Source organism: Triticum dicoccoides, chromosome 2B (assembly GCF_002162155.2).
Source record: "Triticum dicoccoides isolate Atlit2015 ecotype Zavitan chromosome 2B, WEW_v2.0, whole genome shotgun sequence".
Taxonomy (NCBI): domain Eukaryota; kingdom Viridiplantae; phylum Streptophyta; class Magnoliopsida; order Poales; family Poaceae; genus Triticum; species Triticum dicoccoides.
Genome location: NC_041383.1, coordinates 16,741,357 through 16,749,278, shown reverse-complemented (window position 1 = coordinate 16,749,278; position 7,922 = coordinate 16,741,357).

The window sequence follows — 7,922 nt, the reverse complement described above, 5'->3', positions numbered from 1 at the left end:
GAAAGCACAACCGTGCCTCTGGCGGAAGCAAAACCGTGCCTCTCGCGAAACAAAAAAAAACAGAAAACGCGTTTTTTTCCTTTCCGAAAGAGGCACGCCCGTACCTCTCGCGAAAGCACAACCGTGCCTCTGGCGAAAGCAAAATCGTGCCTCTCGCGAAAAAAATGCATTTTTTTCCGCAAAAAACCTTTTTAAAAGCCGAAAACGCGTGCGTAAAAATAAAAAAACAAAATCCAGAGAAAGCGCCCAGAGCGCGACATGTGGCAAATGACTGTGAGCGCGCCAAGTGGCGCTGATCGTTGCGAGGCTCCCAAAAAAGCACTCGTTAATTAGTTACTCCCATAAACGAAGGAGACATCGGGAGACTTGTTATATATGCGCCTCCAACCCTAGCCTCTTCAGTCCACTCCCCTCCACCCCTAGCTTAGTTTATAAAGTACAGATATGGAATTTATTAGAGCATTTACAGCTAGACCATTCAAACCCGCCTCATACGTCCGGGCGGGCCGCCCGGTCACCGACCTATTTTCGACCCAGACGGAAGCCTGAAACGGGCCTCAAATGCCCAGGCTGACCGGCACCCCACTATCCAGCCCAAATATGGGGCGGATATGAGGGCGCCCGGGCACGCTGGAGCACGCTCGCCACGTCCGAGCTAGCCCACCCAACCCCATTTATATTCTTCCTCATTTGCTCGCCGGAGCAAACCCTAGCCTCTTCAGTCCACTCCCCTCCACCACCTGAGCTCACCTCCGGCAGTTTCTGGCCTTCTCCGGCATGGCAGGGAGCGGATCTAACTCCGACCAGTCCAGATCCGCATTGCACTCCGCCGCTCCCGGGAGGACAGCGCCTGGCCGACGGACGGATACGTCCACCGCGACACCATAGTGTCGGCTCACCGGGCGCTCGGGTCCTCTGGTGCTAGATCCTCGCGGTCCTGGCCGGAACACCTCTCCTACTCCATCACCGGTTGGTAGAGTATGAGTCCCACCGGGAACGGGCGGCCCGCCTTGGGAAGGAGAGGATAAGGGCCACCGAGGGCCGTATCGCGGCAGAAATGGCGGTGGTAGAGGCGGCTGATGCGGCTACATTGACGGCCGCAGAAGAGGAAGCCATCCACGCCCGCATTATGAAGAAACAGCAGCCGAGGAACACACGCGCCCTCTGCAAGAGCAGAATTGGGCGTTATGTGCCATGACCGGACTGACACCGAAAGAGGAGAAGGAGGACAGTGACGGCGAGGGCAGCTTCGACGACGAGCAGATCCGGCTTGATCCGTACTGTGTTTTCGACTGGTGCTTCCGCGAGAAGGATGGCAGCGGTGCCGGGAAGGGCAAGGGCAGCCATGGATGAACTCCACCGTAGCCAAACATGTCAAATTTTGGTAGTCCGATGGCATGTTTAGTGCAGTGTGATGAAGTAGTCGGACAATGCGTGTGCATCGACGTAGTTGCATGAGTTTGTATGGATTTGAGATATGGTAATTGAGGTGTCCGGATGTGAATTACATTATTTGAGGGGTTCCCGGTCAGTGCCTGCGGACGTGCCCCGGGACCGGATTTACCAAGTCTGGTTGTAGACGGTGAAACTGTGTGTAGAATTACTAGTACTAGATAGAACTGCTGGAGTTGGATTTTGAGTGAAAGTTCACCAAGTGCTCAGTTCTCCAATGTGATAACAAAGTAGTGAAATAAAATAGATTGAAGAAACTCTGGACCTTCACACTTACGCATTGAAACTCTGAACCCCTATCACTATTAAAACACGATGATTTTTTACTCGGGCAGTGCCCTGACTCTCAAATATACTTGGCCGCCCACCTGTGGAGTAAAAGTTTTGGCCTCTCCCCCGTGCTCGTGCCGTCCCCACCCCGTGTCGCGTCCTAGTTGGGGTTGCTTTCGACGACCATCCAAGGCCTCCACCAACAACCCACTGACTCCGCTCCCTCGTGCCCCACCCCGAGACAGTCGCTAGTCATTGTCGTCGCCGAAATAAAACTCAATCGCTACCGCCGCGGCATCGATCACATCGCCGGAACGACAAACCGGATCTTCTTCTTTCGGGCCTCTCTGTCGGCTACTGGCAATCTCGAAGCCCCGTCGACCACTAGCAGCTTGTGCATCGACTCAACGTCGCCGGCCATCAGTGAACCTCCTCGTCCTTCAAGTGTTCGATGACTTGCCTAGGTGATTTTTTTGCCTTTTCATCTCAGCGTCGCCGGCCGGCCGTGACACCTCTGAGTCATTTATAGTGTAGATGAAGAGGTTGAGGGATATGATCTTCGAGGACTCTTCGTCGGAGGAGGAGGAAGAAGACGATGACAACTTCAAAATGGCCATTGGCATGACCTTCAACAAGGATTTTTGGTGGCCGAGAAGAGGATCACAATTCGGTCGTATACACATCAATCGAGATAGAGTGGAGGGCCATGAAAATATTATGAGAGATTACTTCAACCCCAATCCTACCTATCTGGAGAAGTATTTTCGCCGGGGATTTCGGATGCACAAATGTCTCTTTCTAACAATTACAAAAATTATGGAGAAGCATGATGATTGGTTCAAACCCAGGAGGAGTGCATTCGGAGAGATAAGTGTGAGCCCTTCGAGGAATTGCGGTTACTCGAGTGCTAGCCTATGGGTGACTGGCTGACATCGTTAGCGACTTTGTCCACCTCTGAGAAGATACAGTCTTGGAGGTCGTTCGACAGTACACAAAAGTCATGATTGAGATCTTTGGGTCAGAGTACTTGAGGTCACCCACTAATGAAGACATCGAGAGTGTTTGGGATTGAGTGAAGAACGAGGATGGCCTAGGATGCTTAGGTCAATTGACTGCATGCACTGTACATGAAAGAATTGTCCTGCGTGATGCAATGGTCAGTACAAAGGCCACTGCAAAGATCCAACACTCATTCTTGAGGTCGTTGCATCATAGGATCTATGGATCTTTCATTCATTCTTTGAACTTCTTGGCTCTCGTAGTGACCTAAAAGTGTTGTTGAGATTACCACTGTTCGCCTGGCTTGTTGTCGGGGATGCTCCTCCTAGCAACTATGTTGGCAATGGTCCCAAGTACACAATGGGTTAGTACATGCACATGGCATCTATTCCCGTGGGACACATTTGTGAAGACAATCCCGCGTCCTAAAGGTACCAAGTGATCTCACTTTGTAGTGCGTCAAGAGTCAGGCAAGGAAGGATGTGAAGAGAGCTTTCCGTGTGCGTAAGAAGCACTTTTGCATCATTTGTGGCCCTCTTGAGTATTGGAACCCCAAGGTTTAATGGCAAATAATGACATGTAGCATCATCTTGCATAACATGATCATTGAATATGACACAGACATGCCCGGGAATTTTCGGTACATCTCCAATGAGGATCCTGTTGAGCCTGAGCACGATGCAAACAGGATACGAAGATTCCTCGCAACGCATCGAAGTATCGAGAACCAAAAAGTTAGTTCCCAACTCCAAGATGATCTTGTTGAGCATATCAGTGGCATCACCATAGCACATCTGATGAAGCTATCGTTGTGGTCGAGGCTGCATACTTGGGGATGTGGTCGGTCGCCATGAGGTCGTAGATGACGCCCAGATCCAGGGCCCGGCCGCGTCGAGCTCATGAGCTCGACGCCCATGGCCAAGCAGTTCGGCCGCCTGGTGATCTTTTCAACCATCCGGCGTGCCGTAGGGGTGCGTCACGTTGCGCAGCTTCGGCATACCAAACTCCAATTTCGGGCACATGGGCCAGCCAACGAGGCTATGAAGTTTGTTAGTATCGTTCCATGCTGCTCGCGAGATGCGGTGAATTTGATCGACGCACTCTCTGCACAGAACACAGAAGCGCCTCACTCGATGCAACACACCAGGACAGGAGGGGTATCGTGTACATCCATTATCTGGACCTCCCTTCCAAATGGGTTGGTCCAAACATAAGAATAGGCTGAGATGCACTATTGGAAAAACACTTCTGGTTCGGCATACCCATCCCACTTCTCCCTAAGTACATCGACGACTGAGATTACACCATACCCTTGCATAATAAAGGGTATGATGGTCTTTTTTAAAAGTATGCTTTCCGCGTCAAGACCTTCGATGTGTGGCCTGCATATGGCCAAGTGCGCCGATACGACGCACAGGGACCAGACACGACTGGGCCGGCCCACCTGGCGTGAGGCCACTTTGCTATTTCAGAGCGCGGCGTAAAAATCGAGAGAAAAGAGGAAAGTTTGCATGAGGAATGGAACTCGCAACCTCGTCACCTGATCATCCTACTTGCATTGCTTGCCACTCAACTACGCTGTCATTGGTAATAATAGAAAGCATGAAATGGTGAAATTAAATACGGACACGGCCTTTGCCGCCGGTAGAGGTCAGAGCCATGCGGGAGCTGTCGTTCGTGATCACAGAGGAAGGCCATTTATCTCTGCTGGCAGCGAGACCTGCCGTGATGTCACTGAAGTTGGAGCGTGTTTAGGAATCTGATTGTGCAACGCGATCGGCCGTGCTAGATGAGTGATCACTGACTAGCTCTGTAGCTCATGCACTAGCTGGAGAAGCCATGGTCCGTGGTGATTTTCGGGTGATCGGATATGTGCCCAACAATCTGCGGGAGATGTTGATTTCTGATTGTAATCATCTTCCTATGCAATAGCTTGGGTCCCATCAGTCTAAATAAAACGAAATGTATAAGAACACACGAAAGAAGATATAATAGCAACCGAACCGGGTACTGCAGCAGACCGGAATGGATACTATAGCGAACCAAAACGATTACTGTAGTAGTATCTTATAAAATTCCGAATCCTTTTTTTAAACGCGACCATTTTTAGGAAAGAACAAAAAAAATGTTTTCAACTTCGGAAGATTTTTGAAAAACATGAACAAGTTCTCAAAAAATTTAGTTTGTTCAAAATTTAAACAAAATTTCAAAAAACAAAATAAAATCGTGAACAATTTTTTAAAAACAGGAACCTTTTCTGAATTTGTAAAATAAAATTTAGAAACGCAAATATATTTTTTAATGCTGAACAATTTTTCAAATTTGTGCACAAAATTCTAAAACAGGAACAATATTTTAAAACCTGGAACATTCTTTATATCTGTGTACAAGTTTTGAAAAATAAGAACAAATTAACACTGAAACTATGAAATTTTTCGAAATTTGAAAAAACTTTGAAAAACAGGAAGTTTTTTTTTGAATTTCTGCCCAAAATTTTGAAAAGGGAAACATTTTTAAAGAATTCCAAGAAATAATTTAAAACGGTGAACATTTTTTGAATTTTTAAAAAAGATTTGAAAAATAGGAACATTTTTCAGTTTCTGAACAAATTTTGAAACTGCAAATTTTTTATGAAAATAAGAATAAACTTAGAAAAATGGGATTTTTAATGAATTTGTGAACAAAATGTTAAAAACAGGAACATATTTGCAAATTCCAAACAAATATTTGAAAGGCGCAAACTTTTTAAATTTGTGAACAAGTTTTAAAAAATTGGAACAGTTCCCATTTTCAAACAAATGTTGAAAGCACGAACATTTTTGAGAATATGAACAAACTTCGAAAAATTGGAACAACTCTTGAAATTGTAAAAAAACATGAAAACTGCAAAAAAACAAATTGAAACGCCAACATTTTTTGAATTTTTTTAAAAAAATACGAAAATAGGAAAAAAATGAAATTCAAAATAATGTGTGAATTTTCTAGAAACAGTTTTTTGAAAAAAGAAAAATTATGAGAAGGGAAAAATACAAAAAATAAAGGATAATAAAATAAAAGAAAAGGCAAAATGAAAGAAGAACAATAAAAGATATGAATCGGAAAATACGAAAAAAAAATAAAAGGAAGCCTTTTGGAAGGTTCCAAAAACCGGCCAGTATCCAGAACCTGCCAAGAACCTTTTAGAAGGTTCCCAATACCGGCGTTGTTAACTATTCGAAAACTGGCCGGCCCATCTTGTTTGCTGCGTGCTAGGCCTGGGCGAAACATACACAGTTTCTCTTTTTTGGGCTACTCATTTATCGCCTTTTTAATCCTTATTATTTTCATAACCTGTTTAGAAATTTGGAATATTGTTTGAAATACCAACAAATATTCATGTTTTATAATATTGTTCAAATTTTATAAAATGCACTGCAAGTTCAAAGTATGTTCCTGTGTTTGAACTTCTAGTTCACAAATTTGAGAAATATTTAAATTTAAATAAATTGATAATTTTGAAAAAGTATGTGGTTTGCAATTTGTTTTTAACTTAAATTGCTGGGAATTTGTTAGCAAATTTGGAGAAAGTTTTCAAGTTTATAAAATTTTCATAGACAATTTGAAATTACAAAATTGTTGACAAACTTCAAGAAATGATTAGCATATAAGAAATGTTCGTGTCTATTGGTAATAATGAAAATTGCAAATAACCAAAGCATACAAATGAGGAAAAACTACATGGTCACAGATGCATCCGTCTAGCCTAGTCTAGAGCACTCCTCTCAACTGGTGTTTTTTTTTTGGACTATGGATAAATGACCCCAACTTTTTCCGGCAGCTTACCACGGGCATATGTGGCATCCATGTCAGGTTTGAACGACTTCTGACCTGTTTCCATGTTGTGACACGTCCGGTGACTTATCAGCCATTTTTCATCGAGAAAACCCCAGAAAATACGAAACTTATCAAAAATCTGAACAACTTGGCATAATGCCTTGAATTGGTCAATGAAGTTGGTGCAAAAAATGGGGGCATTTGATGGAGGTTGGAAAATAAGATGTTTTCAAATGGACCCTTCTCGCCTTATCTGAACACCCTCTGTTGAATATGTTCTTTTTTGGACATCTTTCAAATGACCCGAAGTTTTTCAAGTAGGATCGCATGCCTACAATAGGAATCCATGCCAGGTTTAAATGAATTCTGACAGCATATGCAAGTTGCGTCAACTTCGGCCATTTATCGGGCAGTTTTCACCGAGAACATCTAGAAAATGCAAGAATTATTGTCGAAAACTCGAAGAACTTCGCATGGTGCCTTAAATTTTTCATTGAAGCTGGTGGAAAACATTTAGTTCCATTTGAAGGATGTCGCAAAGCAACATGTTGTCAGACGGAGCCTTTCGGCCAACCCGAACACCATCCATTGAACATGGTCTAGTTTCGGACATGCTTGCAATGACCCTAATTTTTTCAAGTAGGTGGGCATGCCTATGGTAGTCTCCATGCTAGTTTTGAATGATTTTCAACATCGTATGTAAGTTGCGACATGAACGGCCATTTATCGGCCTTTTTGACCGAGAAAACTCTAAAAAATGCAAAATTTGTCAAAAACAAGAACAACTTGGTGCCTTGAATTGTTCACGGAGAGCCACGAAAAAAATTGGGGTCATTTCAAGTATGTTGAGAAACAACATGCTCTCTCTGTTGAACATGGTCTATGTATGGACATTTTACAAATGACCCTAAATTTTGCAAGTAGGTGGGCATGGGCGCGTGACCCTTCCGTTGCGGGTTGCTTCCAGAAATTTGGGTTTGCCCAAACAATTTTCCATCATCAAATACATATACATCATCTGCTAGAACTATTTCTTTCTCCAAAAAAAATCGAACAGCGGGTTTTTGGGCACCGCGGCTCCGAAAAAATGGCTAGTGTTTTGATGGATTTTTTACATCATGGCTTACTTGTGCGGCAAACACGCAACGCTGCCGCCTCCTTTGTCCAATAAAAAGAGCTTATGGTTCCTCGGCCTCCCGTTGGCGTCTCCGCCGATCGGCCTCGTCTCTAGTGGACCTAGGGCCATGGAACGGCGGGTTTTTGGGCACCATGGCTCCGAGAAAATGGCGACTATTTTGATGGATTTTTTACACCATGGCTTACTTATGCGGAGAACACGCAACGCCACCGCATCCTCTCTCCAATAAAAAAGAGCTTAGGGTTCCTCG